This window comes from Molothrus ater, chromosome Z (genome assembly GCF_012460135.2).
Source record: "Molothrus ater isolate BHLD 08-10-18 breed brown headed cowbird chromosome Z, BPBGC_Mater_1.1, whole genome shotgun sequence".
Taxonomy (NCBI): Eukaryota; Metazoa; Chordata; class Aves; order Passeriformes; family Icteridae; genus Molothrus; species Molothrus ater.
In genome coordinates this window covers 26,558,945-26,584,801 of record NC_050511.2, presented here as the reverse complement: position 1 = coordinate 26,584,801, position 25,857 = coordinate 26,558,945, and the positions used below count along the sequence as shown (strand labels likewise).

At 41.3% G+C, this 25,857-nt stretch overlaps 1 long non-coding RNA gene across 3 annotated transcripts in view; it reads left to right on the top strand.

Annotated features, from left to right (window-relative positions):
• LOC118699608 (uncharacterized) overlaps positions 1-25,297 on the top strand; it is a 116,381-nt gene extending 91,084 nt beyond the window's left edge. For all 3 annotated transcript variants that reach the window (XR_008508953.1, XR_008508954.1, XR_008508955.1), the window contains exons 6-7: positions 21,648-21,771; positions 24,442-25,297. This is a non-coding gene — a long non-coding RNA (uncharacterized LOC118699608). The remainder of the gene's footprint in view (positions 1-21,647; positions 21,772-24,441) is intronic.
• The last annotated feature ends 560 nt before the right edge of the window (positions 25,298-25,857 follow it).

Sequence of the window (25,857 nt, the reverse complement as noted above, 5' to 3'; positions counted from 1 at the left end):
TGCTCAGCCACCCTCTGGTTGAAGAACCTTTTCCTGATATCCAACCTAAACCTCCCCTGACACAACTTCAGGCCATTCCTGTGGTTCCTGTCACTGGTCACCACAGAGAAGAGATCAGTGCCTGTCCATCCTCTTCCCCTCACCAGAACAAGATGTAGGCTGCAATGAGGTCTCCCCTCAGTGTCCTCCAGGCTGAACAGACCAGGTGACCTCAGCTGCTCCTCGTAGGGCTTCCCCTCAAGGCTCTTCAGCATCCTCGTGGTGCTCCTTTGGACACTCTCTAGCCTTGCATGAGGCTATTGTGGCACCCAGAGCTGCCCCCAGCACTGGAGGTGAGGCTGCCCCAGTGCAGAGCACAGCAGGACAATCCCCTCCCTTGCCCGGCTGGCCATGCTGTCCCTGATGCCCCCCAGGGTGGCCCTCCTGGCTGCCAGGGCACTGCTGACCATGTTCAACTTGCCATTGACCAGGACCCACTGGTCCCTCTCTGTGGCACTGCTTTCCAGCATCTCAGTTCCCAGACTGTCTGCATATTTAGGGCTGCCCCATCCCCTGTGCAGAGTTGGGCATTTGTCCCTGTTACACTTCCTTCAGCTGGTGATTGCCCAGCCCTTTAATTTGTCAAGCTCTCTCTGAAGGGCTTCTCTGCCTTCAAGGGAGACCACAGGTCCTCCAAATTCTGATATTCTCTGTACCTCTCATTGCACTAGCTGTGCACATCAAGAACAGCCAAATTCACATTGGAGCCAGCATCTGCTCAGGACAGGACCAAACAGTCTGACCCATTTAAGGTATTTCTAGTTGTTCCATTAATATATTAAAAATAAAATTTCTTTAACGTACTTCATAAAAAGTTCCAGAAGATCTTGGAAAACTAACAATTTCCTGCAGAATTTACTTTTAAATAAAACCTTCTGTATACACTCATATAATCTTTCAGAAACAGCAAAACTCTTTCCTAAGAAGCTGGCCCATACTCTTCATGAGTACCATGGCCACTAGAAAGATAAATAAGTAAAATCTTTTTCCCAAAGAGTGCTCTCATCCCCAGGGAAAGGATTTATTTTTGCACACTTAAACATCTATCTCCAAAGTGGCAACTGTTTAGCAAGAAGAAATTTTTATTGATCTTCCTGCTTAATTATATCTGTGTGAGAGTTATTTTGGGCTCTAATTAGGCACCTGTTCTCTCTCCACTCAAAAGGAAAAAAGTTTCAATTAGAGTAAAACTAATCAAATTATTGAAGCACTATCCTTTTCACTTTTCATTTTGCTATAGATAATGGGAAGAAAATTGGCTTGAGTGTTCAGAGATTCATACCAGACTCCAGTCAGTTTTTATGTAATAAAATAACAAGGCTAAATACTGTTCTCAGCTGAATTATGTACATGAAGACCTGTATTAAGTCCATTAGCAGATCTGATGTTCACCAGTTTTAGTACTGTGGGCCTCTTTTTGGCTTTTTTACACTCATAGGTCTGGGATAGTAGTGCTATTTCTTCCTTTCCCAAAATACCTCCATTAGAATTTTCAAGTGGAAATATTTTTTCAGAAGCAGGTGTCTTTGAGCCCCCCTGAGTGTTGCAAGTGGTCTAGGTGTACAGTAACTGGGGCATCAGCTGCCACTCTTGTGCACAAGGCAACATGTTTTCCACCCTTTATCCACATTTTATCCTCACCACCCGAATTTGTAGATGCAGGTTGTTACTGGGTTGAATAATTCTACCATATGATGCATAAAAAGGTTTGCAGGGCTGTGTCCACACAGATTTTGTGTGGATGAAGACCAGAAAGAAGCCTGCAGACAGAATTCTCCTTGTTGTAGCTGAGGGCCATCTAACTTGCAAGCAAAGGCAAAAAAACTTAAAAACTAGATGTACAGGTTAAATTTTGGGCATTTGTCATACATTTGTGGCTGTGCATTGTTGTTCTATGTAAATAAGGTTTCGGAAAGCAGGCAGGTGGGTTGTACTCTACTTTTGACAGCATGTGCTCCTTACAAATACATACACGTGAGGAATCTGGAGCCACACATGCCACATGGAGCCACACATGGAGCACAGAGGTGCCACCCTGATGCAAGGCTAAACCAGCCTGACAAGCCAAACATCTGCTGGGCTACTGCCTCTCCTTCTTGGCCCTTCCCTTGCCAGTGCACAGCTGGACAAGTCCAAAGAGCCTCCCCTACCCACCCTCTCCACCCCACCCCTCTCCTTTCCTTCAGTGAGTGATGCAAGAGCATTACAAAAGGCAGTCCCCAACTCTCCTACTTCAGGACAGCCATGGTTCGTCCCTGGGGGAGGTAAAGGAGCCTGAGGGAAAAGTCCCTGGCATCTTTTCTTGGCAGCAGTGTCAGGCTGGCAGCCCCAGCCTGTTGCCTCTGCTTCACCAGCATACATACTTCCAGCTCTTGGCACAGCCCAAGTCTCATTCCAGTGCCTGTGATCAGATGCTGCTGACATGTAGTGCTACCCAAGGGATGGAGCAGAGAGGAGCAAAGCAAGGGAAAAAGATCCCTGAAACCTGGGTGAGCTGCACTATACCTCTAGGAGGACCTTACTTACTATTTTCCATCTCTCCTGGCTCCTGCCCCTGAGCTGGTGCAAGCCCAGGCCTGTTGTTGAAAGGATTTTGTCAGAATGTAACACTAGCTTACTAACACCTGTTCGCATTTTCATAGAGACTAAGATAGGAAGGAAATGTTATTCTAAATCAGCACACAGATGTTCCTATCTCAGGTTGCGTCCTTCCTGAGGGTAGGGAAGCACTCAGATGTTTTTCATCTGAATTATTTTGCACAATGTGGGCTACCCTACCTTTCCCATCAATTACTGCTATCATTCCTTTTGGGACAATAATGAAAAGGCTGTCCTCAGGATCCCATAACTAATATTACCATGTCTTAAGATGGAAGATATTATTAGAAGTATTAAAGCTTACACAGCAAGGGACAGTAGCATCCAGCCAGCAGGTAAAGGGGCTGTTTGGTTTCCCTTACTGTAAGAGAACACTCAATACTTCTGTATAACAGAATCCTGCGACTCATGCACAAAAGCAAGCAGTGACATCACTTGAAACAAGCCATAAGTATCATCAGTCACATGTTCTGCCCCAGCACACATTGTCAGTGAGAGGGGCAATAATCTTTCTCCAAAGTAAAACCACTCCTATTTGTGCTCAGACCAGAGGTGAAGTACTTTGGGTGGAATGGGCTCTGACATGAACCTCCACCCTAAAGTGAAATAGTCTTGCTTTTTGAATGTTCTTTTTTCCAGCACTGTGCATCTGTGAACCTTCTGAATTATGTCTCAAAAAATTAACCAAAGACCTCACTTATATCAGATCTTGGAGCTTTTTTCTAGATTTAAGGAGGTTTGAATACGTTTGCATAAGCAAGCTAAGCTGGCTTGTTTCTGAGGTGTGATTTGGCATTTAACTGAGAGGATAACAAAATCATTAACTGGGCAAAAGGAAATAAAGAGAATTGACCTGTGACACTAAGTATGGATCCTATTGAAAATTTCTGAATTGTTTTATCCACTAATAATGTACTAAAGACCATTCATAAAACACATACATGGAGGGATAGCAGAGGACTCATCTGAATTACATGTCAGTCCATGTAGTCATTTGGAAAATCACTTAAAGTATGGCATTGTCCCACATTATCTACATTATATTTTGAATCAGTAAAGGCTTCATAAATTCAATGTAGATGCAGAGATCCACCCTGCTTCATCAATTAAACCAGTACAGCAAGAAAAAAATTGTAGAGAATATTTCTTCTTTCTTACAGCACCATTTTGTTTAGAGCACCAGAAAAAGTCAGGGACATCATCTGGTTATCCATACAAAGTTGAAAATACTTCTCGAAAAGTAAACAAGAGCTTTCTTTTGCCTCAGAGAGCAGATGGTACAATGCAGTGTCAGATAATGTACTAAGATGAAAACAGGAGAGCCCAATGAAAATTCCAACATCCACAAAAAGTAGTTGGTGGTCCAAAGTACAAAAGGCCAGCACAAAACCAGAAGTTTAGAAGTTAGTTTGAAGTAACAATAGTTTGATATCAGCTCAGAGGAAGTTGAACAGACATGAGTACAAAGCATTTTTATTTGATTTGAAAATTAGACAAATTCAAAATTAGGGCTATGTTTTCTAATAAATAAAAGATAAACCATGCATTTTACTCAGTTACATTGATAACAATACAAGGTGGTCAGATTTTTTGACTCTTATGGCAAAGTATCCAGATAGATATTGAAAAAGACCAAGAATTGAAGTCCAGGTAAAGTAATTTGCCTTTGCCAGTGAACCTGTAGGGTAGTATATGATCTCATGAAAACATCAGCAGTACAGTTCTGATCCTTTCTGGCATTTAGGCTTCTTAATTATACATATAAATGCAGAATTAGAATTTTTTTACAGCCAAATTTAAAAATTTCAGGTGGCAGATTCTAGCTTCGACAGTTTTACTCAGCCTCACATTTAAAGATTATGATCCACTTCTCCACTCATCATTTTACTTGCATTAACCATGGAGTTTTTAATTACAGTTTTATCCAAACTCACTGATGGTCTATATCAAATCTCAGGAAATGCCTTCCACACATAGTTTCTGCTGAAGAGAACACTGCAGCATCACATCTTGATTTGCTGTGGATCACCTGCTTCTAGAACAAGGTTTTCCATAAAAAAATACACCACTTTGGTGATTTTAGAGTCAAACCATGGACTATACAGCTCTGTAAAACCATTCTCAATCAACACAGCCCCTTTCATAGAGGTGCTATGGCCTATTATTTCATGCAATGTCATAAAGGTGCTATGGTCTATTATTTCATGCAATGCTTTCCTTTTTCAGAGAACTGAAAGGCCTTAATGCATAGAGGTGTGGGTCAGGGAGACCCGAAGAAGAGAATCAGCTCAGGGAAGAGCTGAGGAGCTGAAAAGCAAGAAAACAAATAGAAGAGACCTCATCATAGTCTACTGCTTCCTGAAGAGGGGAAGCAAAGAGGCAGAGGCTGATCTCTGTGGTGACCAGTGACAGGACCCAAGGAAATGGCCTGAACTTGTTTCAGGGAAGGTTTAGGTTGGATATTAGGAAAAGGTTCTTCACACAGAGGGTGGTTGGGCCCTGGAAGAGGCTCCCAAGGGAAGTGGTCACACACCAGCCTGACTGAGTTCAAGAACTGTTTGGACAATGCTCTCAGGCACATGGTGTGATTCTTGGGGATGGTCCTGTGCAATGTCAGGAGTTGAGCCCAATGATCCTTGTGGATCTCTTCCAACTCAGAATGTCCTGTGATACAATGAACTTAAGAATTTTCATGCTGTTGTAGTCATTGGCAGAGACAGAGAAAACAGAAGGACATCTGTTACACGCTTATCTTGGCTACCCATCTAGTACCTACTGTAATCACTTCAGAAATGCGCTACTGGATTGGGACATGCAGGAGAAGCACCCTCCTCTGCAGACCTTTCAGGTCAGAGAGAGCAGAGTGGGAGACAGAGGCACAACTGGCTGAATAAGACAAGTAAGCTCCTCCACAGTCAAGTAGCTGAGCTGAGACCTTGATCCCCTCCACTGGAATGCTGAAACTTCAGTCCCAGTGGCTGGATGGAGCAAAGGGCAGGATGGTGAATATCTGGGCAAAGCCAGATACCACTGCGGACTCTGCAGGCAGGAGGCACAAGACACCTGACAGCAAATGGGATGTTCTTTCTATAGAAAACATAAGGACCTTAAGAGCAGGACCATCACAAAGCAGAGGAGAAAAGGGAATACATTTATAGCATTGCCTTCAGCAGTATACAAAGTGTAGGACATCTAGAACAGGCTGTGACTGTTCTATAACCTGGTGAGCCTCAGGATATGGACTGTTGTTGAAGCAGGGGAATGCACTCCAAGTTGTTGGAAAACTTTTTGATGCACGCCCAAGAGCATTCTCTTGGCAGCACCATTTTTAAATATGCAAGGAACTAAGCCTGTCACATCAGCTCCTGGTGAACCACAGGCTCCATCAGAGATATAGGATTCATCTTTTTGCAAGGAGTGGATAGCCCATCCCCTGCAGGAGCATGGTCTCAAGGGACATAAAACACTGCTTTTACCTCCTGCTTTTATCTCAGTCTCTGGACTTGCGAGCTTTCACTGCAGTGATTCCAGTGAAGAAAGTCTTAGGTGAGATTATCCACATTACATGTGGTCTGGACCCACAAAATGCAGAACAACCCTCTCCAAAACATCTGGGGCCTGAGGCTCAAGGGTGAGAAATTTGCTTCATGTGGAAATATTGTAAAACACAGGAAAAAGAAATAATTACTATAATAAGCTACCAGAAATGGTTGTGAGGTCTTATATGTAGATGAAGATATTTGCCAGTCTTTATCACTGCCAGGGGATGACACAGAATCACTGCTAGAATTTGCTCAGTATGCATTCATGATTTCTTGTCCTTTCACAGTCCTTGCTCAGATGGGCCAAACAGTGCTGTCAGCAACTTCTGCAAACATGTGTCTTCCAGGAATTCACACTCATAATGTATACCTCTCAGTGGCTTTAAAAATAGCATTCTGATATTTGAGTTGAAGAAAAATGAGGAAGAATCCATGGAAATTAGCAACAAATTGGTAATACTGACCAATGTTGTTAATATACTAATACATAACAGTGTATTCCCAGGTAAAGCAAAAAGAATTGTGAGTAAGGCAAATGCAGCTCAGGGCACACAGCAAACACTGTCTGGCTGTGCTTACAGAGACTGTTAAATAGTAGCTCCTGAATATTTAAGATACAGCTCTCAGTTTCGCTCCAAAGATCTGGCTAAGCTCAAATGCAAAACATAGTTTGACGCTCCTTTGGAAGACTGAATAGCAATAATCCACCCTGGCATTTACACAGTGCTTCTCTCTTCGCTGTTTTACAGACATTATTCAATCAATTCTTGTGTCTCTCCAGGGAATAAAAATACACCTTTCAGGAATGGGGAAACTGAGGAAGAGAAGCAAAACACTTTTGCATGGCTCACAGAGATTTGGTCACAGCAGAAGTTGTTGGATTCAGGAGGCCACTCCACCCCCATCTGCCACCCCCACCACAAGTCCACACCTTCCCCTTTTGGTGTTAGTGAAATACAAATGCTTCCTTTTCTTATGTGCTTGCCAAGACCTGGGGCAGAAGCCTATCATATTCTCAGGTATGCCAGTGGATGTGGTCATTCCACAAAGTAATTTATAATATGTACAAAAGCTTCTTCTAAGAGTGTTTGTATGATATATGGGGTTAGTAAAGGCCTAATAAAGACTAAGCCACACTAATAAAATGCAAAGGTTGTCATTTAGAATGGAAAATCCTGTGATTTAAAGGCAGTAGCCAAATATTGGATCATTTTATATATTGTTAATAAATCAGAACAAGCAAGGCACAGAACATCTGGTGTAAAAGTTAAAGCTCTTATCAAAGTCCACCAGACAGGGACTCCAGGATTTCTGTGCTGGGTAAACCCCAACGCCTGTGCGAGAATCTCCTCCACTGTACTGGTGGCATCACATACATTTTGCCTGTGCTGATTTGGCACAGGGGTGACTTTTGTGGAGAAGGTCCTGTCACCTGTTGCTGTCACCCTACTTTCAGGTCCATTTGATCAGGTGTCTGTAGTCTAGTCAGGTGCAAGAGGCACTGCAAACAGGATATGTAAAACTTCACAAACACATCACAAGTGTTTCCTGCCTGGCACACACAAAACATGGCTATGATTTAGTGAGCTACAGACCACCTCTTGTGAGGAATCCAAGGACCCTTTGTCGCCCATTGGGTAACATGTAGGGGAGCGTACCAATTCTAGAGCAAACCCTTGATGTTAAAACCCAATGTCTTTTCCACCAGCTCCATCAATACCAAGGACACCCAATAAACTGGCAACCAGCTCCCACTTTCTTTCCAATAGGAGCTTATTCACAGAATCACAGAATCACAGAATCACTAGGCTGGAAGACACCTTCAAGATCATTGAGTCCAACCTGTGCCTGAACACTTCAGTTAAACCATGGCATCAAGTGCCATATCCAATCTTTTTTTAAACACATCCAGGAATGGTGACTCCACCACCTCCCTGGGCAGGCCATACCAGTACTTTATCACTCTTTCTGTAAAGGACATTTTCCTAATATCCAACCTGTATTTCCCTTGATGCAACTTGAGACTGTGACCTCTGGTTCTGTCCATTGCTGCCTGGAGAAAGAGACCAACCCCACCTGACTACAGCCACCTTTCAGGGAGTTGTAGCGAGCAATAAGGTCACCTCTGAGTCTCCTTTTCTCCAGGGTAAACACTCCCAGCTCCCTCAGTCGTTCCTCACAGGGTTTGTGTTCCCAGCCCCTCTCCAGCTTCGTTGCCTCCTCTGAAGGGATTTGTGTCTTAGGAACACAGGGCATTCCTCAGCACATGTATCCATGCTTACCAATGCCTTCCCTGTGCAGTAGTGCTGAATAAAATGTGACTGTTCATGCAAGCAGTTCATGTGGCTTATGTGACAGCAACCTTTGGTGTTTCACTTATCACAGTCTGTTTCCTGAGGCATTGATATTTAATCCATGATCTTGAATCATAACATCTTCTCATCAGCATGAAAAGCTCTTTATGCAGAAACACTGCCATTACCATTTCCATCTAGGTGCTTCCTCTAGCCTTTGGAGAGCTCAGATATGCTGGTGACTATGACAATGCTCTCCAGATGGGGTTTGTAAGGTATCCATACCCCAGGGAATGGAGTGCCTTATGTCTGATCTTTCAGCCCTATAACTGCTTAAGCTTTGCAAATAAGGGAACACTTAAAAGCCACAGTTTGACAATAATAGGAGAAATTTACCAGAAGATCAAATAGCAAACACATTGTTAAAATGATATTTAATGAAGAAATTTTTCCTTGGGTTCTGCAGTGCTGCCACTTGCCTGTGATTCTGACTAATCAGTACCTGTAATGTCTTTTAAGGCTGTCACATCCTGGAGAGTTTTAGATCTGTGTCTTTTCTGCTTTTATAGCTAATGATGACTACAGGAGCCACCTCTGACAATTATTTTAGGCAGCCTTTTTTCCCCCAGTGTATACAGAAACACCTTCTCATCCCTCCCTATCTTCTGGTTTAACAGACCCTTGCCTCTAATGACCAGCTCTAGGGGTGCTATATGCTAAGCAGGAGCTGGGTTATATCTTCATTAAGGTCTTTTAATTAATGTTTCCATGGAATATCCAAACTAGAGCACTGATAGCTCCAAGCTTAAACAGTATTTTCAATTTACCATGTTAAATTTCAATTTAACATCATGCCTTTAGTCTTTTAAGGCATGATGTTAAAGCTTTACAAGTCATATATTCAAGAAGTTATTAACCAGATAATAAACATAGCCCGAAAATCAGTTCACTAGCAGCACCACAGAAATAGTAATCACAATCTCTCAGCATTGTAGAAAGTGTTACCATGATCTCTTCGTCTAATATATGATAGAACTGGAAAATGTATTGTTTGGTTAGTGCTTCTTTACCTCCACTGCAGCTTCATATCCTCAAAGGAGCTTAGTCACATTAATACTGCCCCAATATTAAATAATGGAAATGTTGTACTACTAGTTTTCATCATTTTCAACTAAAATGCAGCTGCCTGCATGACTGGACATTTTCCCAAAGCAGAATTTCAACAGTCATTACAGAAGCTGGTGCATGCCCTGGAGCTCCAATTTAACGCCTTCAAACCACAGGCTTAGCTGTTCAAGTTTTATGGTTTAAAAATTATGCTAAAATTCATTTTATAGTTGAAAATTTATTTTATTTTAAGCTCTCCAGAATGCCCTCCAGCCAGTTAATAAATGGCAGAATAGGCTTGTTGTCTTCCAGCCAAATTGAACCAGGGATGTTATAGAGCAGCACAACCACACCACACAGAATGAGCAACCAAACAACTCTAAGAGACACAGTACAAGAATCCTTAGTCATTTTACATCCATGAGAAGTTCTCACTGGGCTCATTAATAATTTTTGCCTGCATTATGTTGGTTGTGTACAAAGTTTATGTGTTTGTGTGAGAGAGATAGCAAACCACACTGAGCTAAACAGTCAGGAAGGGGTTTAACTATTGCAGCATGGCAAGCAACTCAACTACAGCCTTTCAACAGACAGAGAGTAGAGCTGGTGAGTGCTGAGTATTAATACTCACTCCAACTCTCCTGTGACACTCCTTTGTCTCCCAGAATCATAAAGTTCACCAAAGTAAGCATAATTGTTTCCACTCCTAGCAGAGTATCTGCAGAGAAAGATGACACTTTGCCTTTGGCAAAGGGGAGTAACACCCTGGCACATATGCCTGCTCTCTGAACAAGCTGTTGTGCCATCAACCTGAAAGTGTCAAAACAAAAGTTTTTTTGTTTTCCTGCCTAACCTGCTTTCTTCCCAAAGAACAAACCTCATTTCAGAAACAGGCATTTCACAAAACCTCTTCTGAGGTGCTTTCATCGCAATGTAAGGCTCTGTCCCCTATAGTAGGTGGACCCTGAATTAAAATGCTTATGTGGGTATGAGCTTGAGGAGCTGTTCAAGCAAAAATGCTTGCAGGTCTGCAGGTACAACATCCAGATCCACCTAGCAAAAGATTGCAGGGCAACAGCAAAATGAAGGACATAGCATTTTTTGCATCCTCTGGAAGGTGAAGATGAAATCTTAATGCTGGATTCAAAGACTGAAAAATGAATGAGAAAATAAGGCAGGAAAGTACTATGGTAAGGAGATGGCTTTCATGGAGCTGTTTTGAGCAAACTGTAGGGACTAAACATTTATAATATGTCCATTTATATGCCTTTAGACCTGCAAATTAGACAAATGATGAGAGAGACAATGCATAAGTGCTTCAGTGTATGAGTGTCTCTTCTGCTAAGCTTTTTGACTTTAAAATAGCTAAGCCTGCATGTTTGAAAATTTCCAAGTTACAGTACAATAGAATTTCATTTTTACTAAAAATGAGGACTTTGTCACCTCCTGCCACTTCATCTCTCAGTTCTCTGTTATGACAGCCCAGCTCTTCCATAGGTCCTTAACTCATATGGAGAGCTGCCTCTGACAGATGAACAGGCTGAAGATCTGGCAGAGACCCAGAAGCACAGGAGCTCATAACAGTTACAGATGACACAAACTGACAAGGTGGCAAATAACCATGGGGACTCTTTGGTATAGTGGCACACACACACAAAATATATAAATTCATAATATATACACATAATATAAATGATGTTTGTGTATACACACACAAATATATATGCATATTTGCTTAAGCAACCTGGATTGTTTGGAGAACTTAAACTATTTATGCAAAATAGGCTTCTATGTGACTATTAGTACATGGCCATGGTCATAAAAGGAAGCCCTAAAGTCATGCCTACAAATGCATGGGCTGCAGTGTGAGTGGCAGTGTGATGAGTCTTAGCTCAACAGGAATTAATCTTTTGATGTAGAGACCAATCAGATTATTATAGTTCTTGAACAGATAAAAAAGAAGAACGGGAAACAGCTGAGAGTATGAATTCCCCTCTGACCATAATGTCAGTGAGCTGGATACTGGGCATCTGGACAGTTTTGAAGATCACACACTCAACACTTAGGCATGCATACACACAAACTACAGACATGGAAAGGGTACAGAAAAGAGCCATACAATGATCTGATGGGGTGAAAGAAGTATCTTACAGCAAGGATTTAGAGATCTCCTCTGAAATCTTTAATGGTTTTAAGTTACAGAGAAACAGAAAATTTGAGAAAAAGCTTCATTGTAGTCTACTAATACCTCCATGGAAAAAAACCACTGGGTTTTCAAAAGCCTTTTAGTTCAGCAGAGAAAGACACAAAAGGAACCAGTGTCTAGTTAAAAGATAAAGCCAGAAATGTTAAAATTATAACAATGACTCACTTTTTGCTGATTTTTAGCTGCTGGAGAAAACTATCAAAGCAATCAAAGCCCTTTGCATTTGTTAAAATTATTTCAGGTTTTTCAATCCATCAAGGGTGTTTCCTCCTTTTGTCCTTCCAGTTCTCTTCCCTTATGCCCTGGAGAGAACTGAGCAAGCAACTGGGTGAGTGCTTGGCTGGTGGTATCATCCCACCTGACTCTGCCACAGAAACTGATAGAATATAATTGTAGGGGACTGTTTTGGCACAACTATGTTGGCCATCTGAGTCCTTGGAAAGACACTCACAGAATCATTTAGATTGGAAGAGATTTCTCAGACCAAGTTCAACTGTTAACCTAGCACAGCCAAGTCCACCTCTCAAGCCATGTCCCTAAGTGTCATTATCTCCACATCTTTTAAATACTTCCATGGATGGTGACTTAAGTCTGGGCAAACTGTTCCAATGCTTGACAAAAATCATGTCATCAGGATGCACTAAAGCCATCACTGCAACTTGACCCAAGTCTGGACTTCTGCTCCAGGTCAGAGCCACCTTGTAGCAGATAAGCAGACCGGGGAAATTCCTGTCATCTTCTATCTCTAAACAAAGTATCCATTTCCTTTAAAGGTAAAAACACAGACCTTGCAAACATCAACTGTATTCTTACAGCCCACTTGGAAAAAACAATTAATAGAGGTGGCTAATCCTGATTCTGTTAGAAATGTGGATAGAACTGTCAGGAAGTTTGGACAAATTTTCTTCAACCTATGTAGTGAATAGGTGCACTTAAAAAAAAAAAAAAAGATCTGTTAATAAAGCCTAAGTAAGCCAAGCTCCTGAAGGACAGTTCTCACCCACCTGGGGTCTGATGGGTCATGTTCATTTCTCTCCAGCTGAGTCCAGCCTTGGGCACTTACTGGTAGCAAACAAGAGGAGAGCATACTCTTTCCATTGGTGCCCAGTGACAAGAGAAGGGACAATGAATACCAACTGGAGGTTCCCTCTGAACATCAGGAAACATATTTTTAATATGAGGAAAACCCAGCACTGGTACAGGGCTGTCCAGGCATCTTGTAGAGTCATCCTCCCTGGAGATGTTCGAAAGCCACGTGTACAGGGTGCTGGGCAACTGGTTGCAGATGGCTCTGCTTGAGCAGAGGGTTTGAGCAGCAGAGGTTTATCAGCAGCAGCCATACTGTTACTCTGTAATTTCCAAGAGGAACCAGTGCCCAGAGGGGCTTATGAATGCCACAGTTAGGTCTACAGTTGTTAATTCTCCACCTCCTATCTGGGATGCCCTTGGTGATGGCAGCCAAAACTATGGCCTGGGAATGTAGTGAAACTATGAGTGGTCAATTTTCCTGGGCTTGGCTTTATTGGCAACTAAACAGCCAAAACAGGATTGATCGTACCCTGCTTTTTCTTATACTTAGGGGACTTCACTTCCATTTAACCCTATGTCAGGTCTCCCATGTGCAGGACAAATTCCATGAAAGCTGCAGAGTGACAGCCTACCAGTGCTTCTAGCAATTCCATTTGGCAGCATGTAAGCACAAGATGTTGAAAACCAAGTAACACTAGGGAGTAATGCTGCATCTCAGCATGGGCTCCCAGGCACTGTCCTCCCAAAAAGGCAGATGTGAAAACTGTGGGATTTCGGGATGCACTCCTTAGAGATGCTTATTAAACAGAATAGATTAAAGCAGGTATTGTTCCTAGGCCAACTTTTATTATGTTTACATAATGCTAAGTCAGATGTGCTTGCTAATCACTTTCAATAGCATTAACTTTTTTAACATAGTACTTGTGTTGATATACAAAATAAAATAATTTATTGAAATAAAAGGTCAGCTGAAAAATCATTGTCTCTTCCAAGCCTTCTCTGTTTGAGTTACAGGGTTATTCTCTTTACTGTAGGGATAATAGGGATTATATTTCACAGAAGGCTCCAGAATATTATTCATCTCATTCTTTTGTACCCCAGGAGAGGTTATTTCAGGTTTTGTGGATCCCTAAGGAAGAAGAAGGGAATCATATTTCAAGCCCAAATGCTCTGCATGTGCAAGCATGTTCTAAAGGAGACAGAACAAAGGCAGGCCAGACTGATACTACCTCACATGTCGTTGGGTGCCATATGCTTCTTTTCTCCTGAAGCAAATCCCCAAACCCAAGTAAGTAAAGAAATACATAAAAAAATCAGATCTTCACATTTGTGATTTCCTTTGAAGCTTTCATTTTTGAGGTATGTGCTGCCTTACAGTGTCACTTCTGATCTGTCTCAGATCTCCATGAGCTTTCTGCTCCTGAAATGGGGCTAAATCACTCCAGAAATCACATGTAGGTTGAATATTTGGTGAATGCTGGCATGTCCAAATCTTCAGGAGTATCTGATTCTTACCTGACTCGGTTTCCTCATATATGGGGTGGTTGTTGAGAGTGCAGAGACAGAGAAGACATGCCAGCACTGTGTGTGCCACAGGACAAAGAAGTCATTGGAGGAGTGCCATGGCAATTTTGTGTCTTCAAATTTTGTGTGTTACAGCTTGCATTCCCCAAAAGTTTTGTCCAGTATTTTACAGTAAATGTAAAGGACATACAATGCGATTTTGTCATTGTCTCATATATAGATCCATATTGCACAGGCTGAGAATCCAGGTGTTTTCCAAATTCACCTTGGCTTCTTGCACCAGATGAAGCCAAAGCCTGTCATCAACAAAACTTGGCAATGAAAGGGTAATTCAGGCTCTAGGGAAGGGACTCTAGGAGGTCAACAGGTTCAACCTCCTGCTCAAAGCAGGGCTACATTTCTTGAAAGCATAATGGACACCAAAGCCAGTTTTTAAATGACATTCTTCACAGAAAATGGAGGCAGTGTTTAAGCCTATCAGCCCTGCATTAGAAACAGATTAAGGTGACAGAGCTTGCCAGCTCACAGGCAAGAGCAGCCCACAGATTCCCTTGGCATCAGCTGCAGCTGCCAAAAACCAACCATGAAGTAGTAGAGATGTAGGCTTGGCCCCAGATCACCATGCGCTGCAGTGGGTGAAGTCATTTGTGACCCGGCTGTCCTCCCCTTTTTCCCTTGGTCTGAAGAATGGTGAAACATGATATGCTCCTTCACAGGGTAGTTTCAGATCCAAAGCTGATGTAAATGAATTTAAAGCTTAATATAAAGCTGGTTTGGGGATTACTCAGAAAAACGGCATGGGTAGGGGATCAAAGTAAATTGTTGACTTGCTTCATTTGGAAGCAGCTTCTTTCTCCAATAAAAGTTAAATGCCTTTTAGTTTAGAAACCTTGCACACCTTATGTGATTCTTGAGCACCCAGTAAGGATACAGTAAATAGGGAGAGCAGTCAGATCTGGAATAATATAATACGTGACTTCTGAAGTATTTCTGTGATACAGTAATTTCTATTTCTATCATCAGGAGCTTGTATTATTATTACTGAATTCCTTCTTAGATAGCTGAAAAGTTCTTTGCCATTGATGGAGAGACAATATCTCCATATAAAAATATACATATCAGTATTTAATTCAAGGTAGTTATTCAGAATTTTTGAGCCTGTTTCTTTTTCTTATTTACAAGTACAAATCTATTTACCTATGAACAAATCTATCAACAAATCTATGAGCCTCTGATTCACTCAAAAGAGGTATGCAACACATTTCAGTGTTGCATCTCTACATTTCAGTGACCAATCCCATAAAAAAAGCATTTTCCAAGAAATGCCTAGACCATCCTGCTTTCCAATAGTCTAGTAACAAGAATTACAGAGGCATGTGGAAAACTGAAAAGAAGGGAAGTAAAAAGCTGCAGTAGATTTAAAAGCTCATATCACACCTCAAAAGGATCACATTCAAATTAATGTGTATGGGAGGAATAACAGTAATCATTGTTTCTGTAAGCAGTTTCTAAATATAATGATAAAAGATACTGTAAGAACAATCTGCTCAGAGGAAAATGGGGTGTTTGTATTTTTCTTTACTCCCCATTTTTTTTTTGTTTTAATTTAAAACTTCTCTTTTCTTGCTGTTATCAGTAAAAACAATACTTTGGTATTGTTTCTGACCTTCTACTCTTTTGAAGTTTTTATTTTACATCTTTCTTGGTGATGCTTGTAGCATGCTTTGGTGGTCATAAACACTCACACGAGAGTCCATAAATGTTGAAGAGTGAAAATCTAGCTGTCCAGTGCTTGGCAGGACATGGCAAGGGTGTCCAGTCTATTTTAAATAGTCAGGAAGAGGCACTACAGTTGTTTTCCTTCCTTCCCCAAAATCCCAGTGTTTTCCCAGCCTAACCTGGACAGGAGACAGTCCAGGAAAATTTCTAAAGGCAAGTCTCCAGCATGATGAGGCAAGTTTGGTTTCCTTGTAAAAAGTGGGCGGAGACAAGGGAAAGAGGGCTGAAACTGTTTTGAAGTAATGGCAACTTCAGCTGCTGCAGTGGGGTGCAGAGATATGTGATATACTGTGATTATTGGAGTTTAGAGGCTTCCTTTTCAGACGAAAACATTTTTCACTCCTTTTGGAAACCGTATTACATTACAGGTGTTATAACTTTTCTTCAGAATCAGACTGGCCAGGGAACTGTAAATCTAAATCATGGCTGCCCTCAGGAAACCTGCCAGCCTGTAAACACAGTGAAATGAGTGAGATGAAAGTATCTGAGTGAGCAAATTAATTTTAGGCATTCCACTCAAGTCTATTTAGTTTTTACAGTCTGGCCTGGCATCTACAAGTAACAGCTGGGGAGGACATATTAATTCCCAGTGACTAATGCTGGGAAGATTACCTTAAGCTTGAAATCTTTACATAGGCGTCCAAGGGGGAAGAGAAAACTTATTCCCTTGAATTTCTCTTATTTTTTTCCATGCTGGAAAGTCATGGTATTCTACCATAAGTATCAAGCTTTCCTACTTCTGACGCATAATTGTTCAAACTGATGAAGTTTCTGATTAGGAATTTATGGAGAAAAGTATTTCAAAGTGCAGGCTGACCACAAGAATAACTTGTCAGGACATTGCATGTTTTTCAGCATATTTCAGGTTTTTTGGCATATTTGTGTGCTTTCAGAGAGTTTCCCCATTCTTAAAGAGGTCTCTCTTCTCAGAGGATTTTGCTCTTTTGCTCACAGCTCCAGCCTAGCAGGGGCAGGTGAACACAATCCAAAAATGTGGAAACAATTCAAACTGATTTTTTCTTCATGTTTCTTCCTCTGAATGTGAGCAAAGATTCCATTTAAGATACAAAATGCTGTTACTCATCAACCTGTTTATACCCATGTCTACTCCATCGTTTTTCATTTCACACACTGTTGCTTGTCAGTGGGCACAAAGAATGAAGCCAAAACACTGCAAGAACATTTCCTGTCCAGACTGTAAGAGAGTATGAGTCTCTTGTTAGCTCATTCTCATAACTTCCAGAGCACTTGATTTTGTGCCCAGATTTTGGAGAGTAAAGAGCATCCAAGGAACACCCATTGCTAGCTATGCCATTTGTCACCTGGATTCTTCTAACATCCTTCAGACCATATTTATATCTCTGATAATAACTTTTTTTCTTCCTACTTCTTATTCTTTATAAGACCTTCCTGGATACTTCCCAGGGACTATTTGCTTTCAGCTCCCTTATAAAGCTCCCAGTGAAGAAGCCCGTGGGGTTTAGCAAATACAGAGATACTGGGCAACTGCAAAAGCAGAAGACAACACTGTGATTCCTTATCCCCATCTACCAGAACCAACCATTCACTGCTGTCATTAACATTCCCAATGATATTTTTATACATCTGCCATCAGTTAAAAGGGACTTTCACTGTCCACCAGAAAGGAGACCAGTGACTTGTCCATCAGTTCATTCTCTCTTACACAACTGGAAGGAGCAAGCTGCTTCTTCATTTAGCTCCATCAGTCTCATTTAGCCATAAGGGTGCTCAAGCAGCATTAAGATCTGCTCTAGGCAAGAATGTGATGAAGAAACTCAGAACAGTCATTACATGTCATAGAAAACAGACTTCCCAAACAGAAGGTCTGGGGACAGATCTTGATTTCTGGTTGGGTGTTGTTTTGTGCTGGTAAACTCCATAGATGAGACAGCAGACTTCTAGGAATACTCCTGGATGGAATACTGTGTTTCGTCTAGGTGTAGAGATGAGCTGGTCCTGTAGCCGTTTGGGATGACCACACATCATCAGGTACACATCAAAGGCAGAGCTGTGTCTGCACTGTTTATCTATGCCCAGCTTCAGGCAGCAGCTCACCTGCTCTTCAGTTCAGTCATGGAAACAGAAAGGCCGCAGTCATATCATTACTTCTCACCTAAAATGGGCAGTCAGTGGAGCCTTTGTGAAGACGGTCTTCCAGAACCATTGCCTTAATTACTGCAATTCAGCAGGCCAGTCCTGAGCATCCTGGGGAGGATCCTGTGTAGAACTCTTATGACAAGGAAAAGGAAGGTATTTTCTATGGGAAAGAGAGTGTGAAACATATTCACATTGGCACTGTCTGCTTGGAACTGTCTACTGATAGAGACTGGGACTGGTGGGAAGGGGAGGAGCATACATAAGAACTAGAAGGAAGTAGATGGAACTAGAAGGTGTCAGAACTTGCTTACATGATTGGGGCTGTACCAGCTGCTTTGGCAGGTTGAGCAAAAGGATGTAGATCCTAAAATCCTGAGCCTATGATGGGCAACTTCCAAGCCTTCTCACTTTGGAGTTGTTCTGGTCCTGACACTGGTGCAGAAATTAATCCCTTTCTGAACATCTGGGAATTTACTGAGTTTGTATAGCCAGCTGCCTCTTGAATAATGAACAGCAGGTATAAACAAGGCAAATGTCCATAGGGTCTTTCAGCATCCATTTCCTTTGGATGATAGTTTCAGTTTTTCTGAAGAGAGATGGTGGGACTCGGATACCATTTTTTTCCCTTCTTTCCTGTAAAAAAATCTACTTCCCAGTCTCTTTCTTATTATCCATGTTCTTAGGTGTGGAAATATGTTTGCTGTGCAGGAAAACTGACTTGGGGTGTCCAGTATTCATTGATGTTTTGACCTTGGAGCAACAAATAATTTCAACTAAAGAATCCTAACTACATAAATAATTACGCATTCCACTAAAAGTCATAAGTCTCCTAAGTTTGTGAGACAATTACATTAAAAAAATAAAAATTTTATGTGTATGCATACAGGCTTTCAAGCATATGATAATGAAATATTTAATGTATTCGAAAATTGATGATGTTTTAAGTGTGTATATAAAAACATGCATAGGCACATTAAATGCAGTAGTAATAATATTTTATATATATAACATGCTACAGAAATAAAGGACCAGCAAAGTGTTCTACTTAGAGGTTACAGAGCAGCAAGAGCAACTCTCTCCAGCCATCCTATATGTGACTTTGTGAGAGAAGTGAATCTGATTACTTTAAAAAAAAAAGGGTGATCATAATTTAAATGGTTATGAGTAAACAATTAAAACATTCTGGAAAATGTATTCCAACAAATTACTGCCTGAAATTTAACATGTACTTTCATGAAAGTGTCTCTATTTCAAGAATATTTCTGTTGATAATGGGTCTAAAATAGCTTTCTAACACTAGAGTGTTTTTTAAACATTTCTACATCTACATATTACAGGTGAAAACTTTGGAAGTCTGAATTACAGTTTGCAAGTTTCTAACTACTTTTTGTCACCTGAAATACACTGAAAATCACATGACCAAGTCACTCCTGTGACTGGATCCAGGTCTCATTATGCAGCCCTGCAGTGGTAACTGAGGGTGCAGCTTTTGTGGTTTAGACTCAAATCCTCAGCTTTATTTCAGCACATATCCCCTGCGTGGCACCAAGAGGAACTGTGTGAATGATTTCACAGGCTGAGCTTGTTTCCATCCCAGCAGTACAGTTCAGACATTATACACTGTATTTTCCACATCAAGTAGTCTCCTGGATATAGTAATGGACACCAAGCACTGAGATTATACAGAGGCAGGGACAAGCCAACTCAATCTCCTACTCATTTTGAAATGTCTTTGCTTCATATAATTTCTTGTCTTCATAACAGCCTATAAGACAAGTTTGCTAAATTAATCTGCAGAAAAAACTAATAAAAGAAAAGTAATAACATGTTCAGTTGGTATCTATAGCAAATGTCAACTTTCGTAGACAAAGAAGAGGGAGAAGCTATCCACAGTTTAACTTAAACACTCACTTCCTAGCACAAGGATTCTTAAACTCTTTGAAGAATTAAGCCAGAATGATGAAGTCACTGCTGCAAAGCCCAAGCTCAACATTTATGTCTGTTCCCTGGGACAAATACCTCACTGGTAAAAAAAGAATGTTTCAAATCAGCTTGCTGCACTGCTCTAGCAAATATTCTGTACAACTCTGTTCTCTATATAATTTGGACTTGTGTTCACTTGGGGCTCCCTCACAGATAAAAAGTTTCTCTTGCTGTTCTTTGTTGCATGTCTCTGATTTCTAGATAATTGAAACAGGAGAAGAGGAGTGTACTTATGAGTGATACTTTCTAAGCTGTTCTTGGCTTGCATCCCTAACGCAAGGCTTGCCATCCTGATTTTTTTTACAAAACATGTGACAAGCTGTTGGACTGATAGAAAAGGAGCTGAGAAGGAAAAAGGGAAGGGGAAGGGGAAGGGGAAGGGGAAGGGGAAGGGGAAGGGGAAGGGAAGGGAAGGGAAGGGAAGGGAAGGGAAGGGAAGGGAAGGGAAGGGAAGGGAAGGGAAGGGAAGGGAAGGGAAGGGAAGGGAAGAAAAAAGAAGTCTACTCCAAACACTTTACTGGTACTGAAGGAATAATATTCTTGTTTTATTCAGAAGTACTTCACTACCTCTGTGTTCTGAAAATATAGACAGAAAGTGTCAGGGTGCAGGTAAGCTCCAGGGTGAAGAAGCTTGCTGTCCTCTCCAGTACTTTGAAGAAAGTGTGTCCTTGAAAACTGCAATCACATTTAAATTATCTGCCAAGGGCATTCTGATGCAACTGATTTCAGGAGAATAAGGTTAACTTCTGAGCTCCATCAGGGTTCCACTCTGTGTCCTTGGACAATTACCTGCAAGTCTTGAAGATTTCTTTCCCAGTCTATTTAGAAGGGAAAAAAAGAAAATCATAAACCTGACTTCCAGTATTTTCTAAAAATTGACTCATTGCTTTTAGTTGCTTTGTAACCATGCCAAAGGTATCAATTAGGCTTGGACCCAGGTTCAAAAAGTTGATGAGAGCTCTGTTCCTGCAGATGGTAGTCCATTTTTACACAACAAACTGCAAAGTAAAACACTAAGCAAAACTAATAAGCTTGCCGTTGTTTGAAATTGCAAATCAAAAGCATTAAATCACAGAGTTTTGACAGGGCATTCTAGCCTACTTCATGTGAACTTTGTGGAAGTATTGAAGAAATTTTTTTAGCCCTGTCAATTCTTCCAGTTTGCATGATACTGAAGGAAAGGAAAGTGAACATAAAACTTATGGAGCTTCAGAAAATGCCAAATTCACATATGGGATGCATGTTTGGGCCTATTATTTTTCTCTTGAAATGAATATGCTCTTTTCTGGCTGAGATGTCATAAATGGGTCTGCTTCATATGAACAAGGGGAAAATGAGGATTCAGAAAGGAGGGCGTTTGTGAACATGAAAGTGTGTATTTTCTCATGCAACTTTTCCTTAATACACCAATTATCTTCCAATTACCAGGACTGATTGCACCCAGAAGATTGTTTGAAAAAATTTCAGCTCAACACCTGCCATTCTGGTCCTGGCTTTTGTAGTCACTGCAAATACGGAACACTGTATCACTGGAACACCGAGATCCTCCCAGGTACAACAGCGAGCTTTTCCAGAAACACCTTAACTTGCAAGTTAAGCTGCAAGCGCCGCCCGATGATGCGGGATGCTGAGTCGTCCCTCGGGGGCCGCTGCTGCCGGCGGGGTGACGCGGTGCCGCAGCGGGCGCGCACCGAGGGCGGGACCCGCGCTCCCCGGCGCGCTCCCCGGCGCGGCCACAGGATGTCGCTGCGGCCCGCGGGCGGGCGGAGCGGGGCCGCGCTGCTCGTCCCCGGGCCTGCGGGCAGAGCCGTGCCGTAGCAGCGCCTCGGCTGCTCCCATCCATCCAGGGTGAGGAAACGGCGTCAGTGTGCTCCGCTCACCGGGTCCGCCGAGCTGCAGGGCAGCTACAAGGGCTGCATGTAGAACACCTCTTTGTGAGTCCGTCAACGTTTGCCGATTAACTTGTGCTTTTTCTGCTCCTGTAATCTCTGAAAAAAAGCCCATGGATTCTCTCCAAAGCTTGCAGATCATAAGTTTAAATTCACCGAGACAGAAAGAGGCAAAGGGAGCAAGTATCGTCTGTGAGCAAGTATCGTCTTCTGCATAGGAATTATCCTGTCACCCTCCCATTAATTTAGCAAAGGAGACTGAGGCACTAATCTCATTTCATCTCTGTAGGTGTAAAGCAGGCTTAATTTTGAAAATTAATTGCTGTGATTGCATGAGTACAAGCTTGGTGTTAGATCAAAACTGAACTCCACACAGTCTGTCTCGCAAGACAGTTGTGAAAGGATTTTTTAAAATCTTGGTGAGATCAGGTAAAAAATAGGTGGCCTCACTTTGGGACAGCAATCCCGCCTTAATGCCAAGAATAACAAAAAGGGTCTGAATCTGCTGCATTTGGAAGGGCTTTGTGTAAGCTGTTGTGTAAAGCCATTAGTTTAACTCTGGCAGTGTGGCATAAAGAAAAAATGCTTGAAAGACCACACCTTTTAGTGGGACACTTTTGTTATCCTCTCTGTCAGAGTTAGATGGATCCTCAGTTCCCACTTCCAGCTGCAAAAATACAGCTGAAGTCAATGTAAATTAATTTAATTTCGCAACTGGAAAACAAAGCTCCCAAATATTACACACATGCACTATTTTCTACCAGGATTTGAAGGTTTTCTCCACTTTAAGTGTCCATCAAAGCTGTTTATCTTGCGAGTGACCAATAGTCTTAACACAACAGGCCTGATTTTGGAAGACAGCATTATTCATTACACAGATCTATTGCACGTTATAATGATTTCTGTCCATCTATCTTTGCTGTGAAACAAAGTACTCTTAAACTCCATTAATGTCCTTCTCTACTGAAATAACCCCTTTATGTTCACAGAGAGTTCAGTTCAGATTAGACTTGCTTCTTCAAAGCCAAATGGAGGATTTTTAACAGAAAGATCAAAGCCCAAACCTACTGCTTTAAGAGGTGGCAGGAGCACTGCACGGTAGTGCTGCCACAAGCTGCTTGACTCAGGTGTCCTGGGCTTCCAGCTTCTACACCTGGCCTGTATTTCATTGCTGCTGCTGGCACCATGCTCTAATGTGCAATGGACACATGCCCTCAGTTACTTGAGGGTTTTGGTTACCTTATTTTCCAAGCATCTCAAAAGCTTTTGCACCTTTTTCTCAGAGGGTACCTTGTTCCAGCTTGTGCATTGGTTGCTTTCTCTCAGTTTTGTGGAGATGAAGAAGAGGAGATACATGTGAAAATTCACACTTAGCCTGGCACACCGCCTTGGGCAGATCCAGCTAGATCCTGCCCTGTACTCAGAAACCAGCAGATGTTCACAGATCCTGCACAAGGGTTCTCTGTATGACACATTTCCCACAATGCTGAGATAAAATATCTCAGCTGTGCCCAGACTTTCTGCATGAGTAAGGACTAGGCTTGTCTTTGATGGAGTTTTATATACTGTACATTCTGTACATTTTTTGTGAGAAGAAATATATTTCAGGGTTTTGCTTTAATGGCAGATTGTGGGTATTTGTGCATATTGTATAGTGTGTTTTCAAGGCATTTCTGTCTTAAATAATTCTCTGTGCCGTTGAGCCCAAAAGCATGAAATAGAATTAACACCAATATTAACTGCAGAATTTATTTTATTAGGGCTGGCTTTTGAATGATGTTACCTGACCTGTAAGCAGCTGTTACAAGTAAATGTAAATCAAAACCAGGAAACTAAATTATTTTATAAAATAACCCCAAACTTTTTCTTCTTTCAGTATATAAAACTTTCCCCCCTTCCTTTGAATAATCCAGCTGTATCACTATTACACAGTTATGGCTACACTTCTCCTTTCATTCTTGTGTTTTCCTCTCAATGGTTCAGTTCTGCTTTATTAGTGAGATAGTCCTATTCCTGCAACTAAGTATATTTTGTGTGTTGATGACAATGACATAGTAGAGGCTAAGCTGTGCTGAAATAGATGAGGCCTGTAACACCCATTCTGATTTATCTGGCTCCTTTGCTAATTTGCCAGCCTGAAATCTTTGGCACAATTTCAGACCATGTCTCTGGCAGTGCTGGGCCCTTTTCTCTTTTTTTGGTGTCTGTCTCTGACACTGTAGTTGAAGGCTTTTGGTCTGTTTTCATTACAGATGATGTGGCTCAAACTTGAAGTGCCATAACGTACATTCTGTATCTTAAATCCCACATTTTTTTTCTTTTTTCCCCTCCAGCTATAAAAAAAAGGAAGCAAAGCAACCTGAGGAGAGAAGGTATTTTGTACCAGTTTCTTGAGCTGGGCACACGCTATCACACATTCCCACAGAGCTTGGAGGTACTTTGGAACACCAGAATCTTGTGTAATTGCAGTCACTCAGAGTTGTCTGTCCAGTGTGGGAGCTTGGAGATGTCTGCCCACTTTTCTCCACTTGGTAGCAATTGCCGTATGTAAAACTAAGAAAAGGATTTACTTCTTCTGCCTTCATAAATCAGAAGAAAGAAAATCTGCATAGATTGTGATGAACTTGTATTTTTGATACAAATCTATAATTGTATTATCCTGATAAATTCCTTATGACATAATGTGCTAAGAAATTACTCACATGGCTTCTGTTCCCAATCAGGAGAAATATACTTTAAACAATTGTGTTGTACCTGATAACATTATTTCTAGATTTGTCTTAGAAAATCCTTAATGCATGAAAAAGTTTCACAATACAGTTGCTTTAACCTAGTAAAGGAACTAAATTAGTAAGACTGCACATAGACCCCATGGAGAAAGATCAGAGAAATCTCAGACTCCATCAAGGAAGCTCATCAGTCCAATACTGTTTTCAGAAAGGAATTTGGAGTGTCCTGGAAACAGAGGAACTCAAAGGACACTCATAGCTGGCCTGAGAAGTTCACATTCATTCTTGCTGGGTTTTGTGTGGAAAAAACACTGATATCATTTGTCAGTGCTCATTTACATCTTTAGGGTTACGTTTGACCAGGAAAGGATGAGAACTTTCCTTTTTCAAAAACCAAAACTAAGTAATTCTTCTCACTGAATTGTTCTTGGCCTTTGGCAAGCGCTTGATATATTATACAAAAGCTACACAACAGAATGTCATTAATTTTATCACAAAACTCAATTAAAATTGCTTTTGAAAATTACTATGCATAGACTACAGGTAATGAAGAGTCAAGGTATCACATCAAATTCAGATTCATTTATTTCGATCCTAAAAAGATTTTAAGCAACACTATACCTATTCCTGTGAGTGGATAATGTATCCTTCAGCTGATTCTGGCAAAAAAACCCATTATTTACTGGGATTAGATTTTTAGTGCTCTCTTTTAGTGCTGTTTTCTCCTCCCTTTTTTCTACCTTTATTGATTATTGAAACCTGAGGGTTGAACCTTCTTATACATCTTGTTTCTTTTTTATATTCACACGGGTAAGCACAAACAGCCATTACCACAGTATGTTGTACTGTCATAATGTAGGTACTACCACGAAACTTTCAATGCAAATTAATTAACATAAATGAGCTGGTAACAGAATTATTCATTTTTGAGAGATTACTGACAGCAGCTATCGATTATTTGGCTCCAATTCAAACAAGTACTTAAGAACATGCTTTGTCAGGGTCACTTTCACTCTTGCA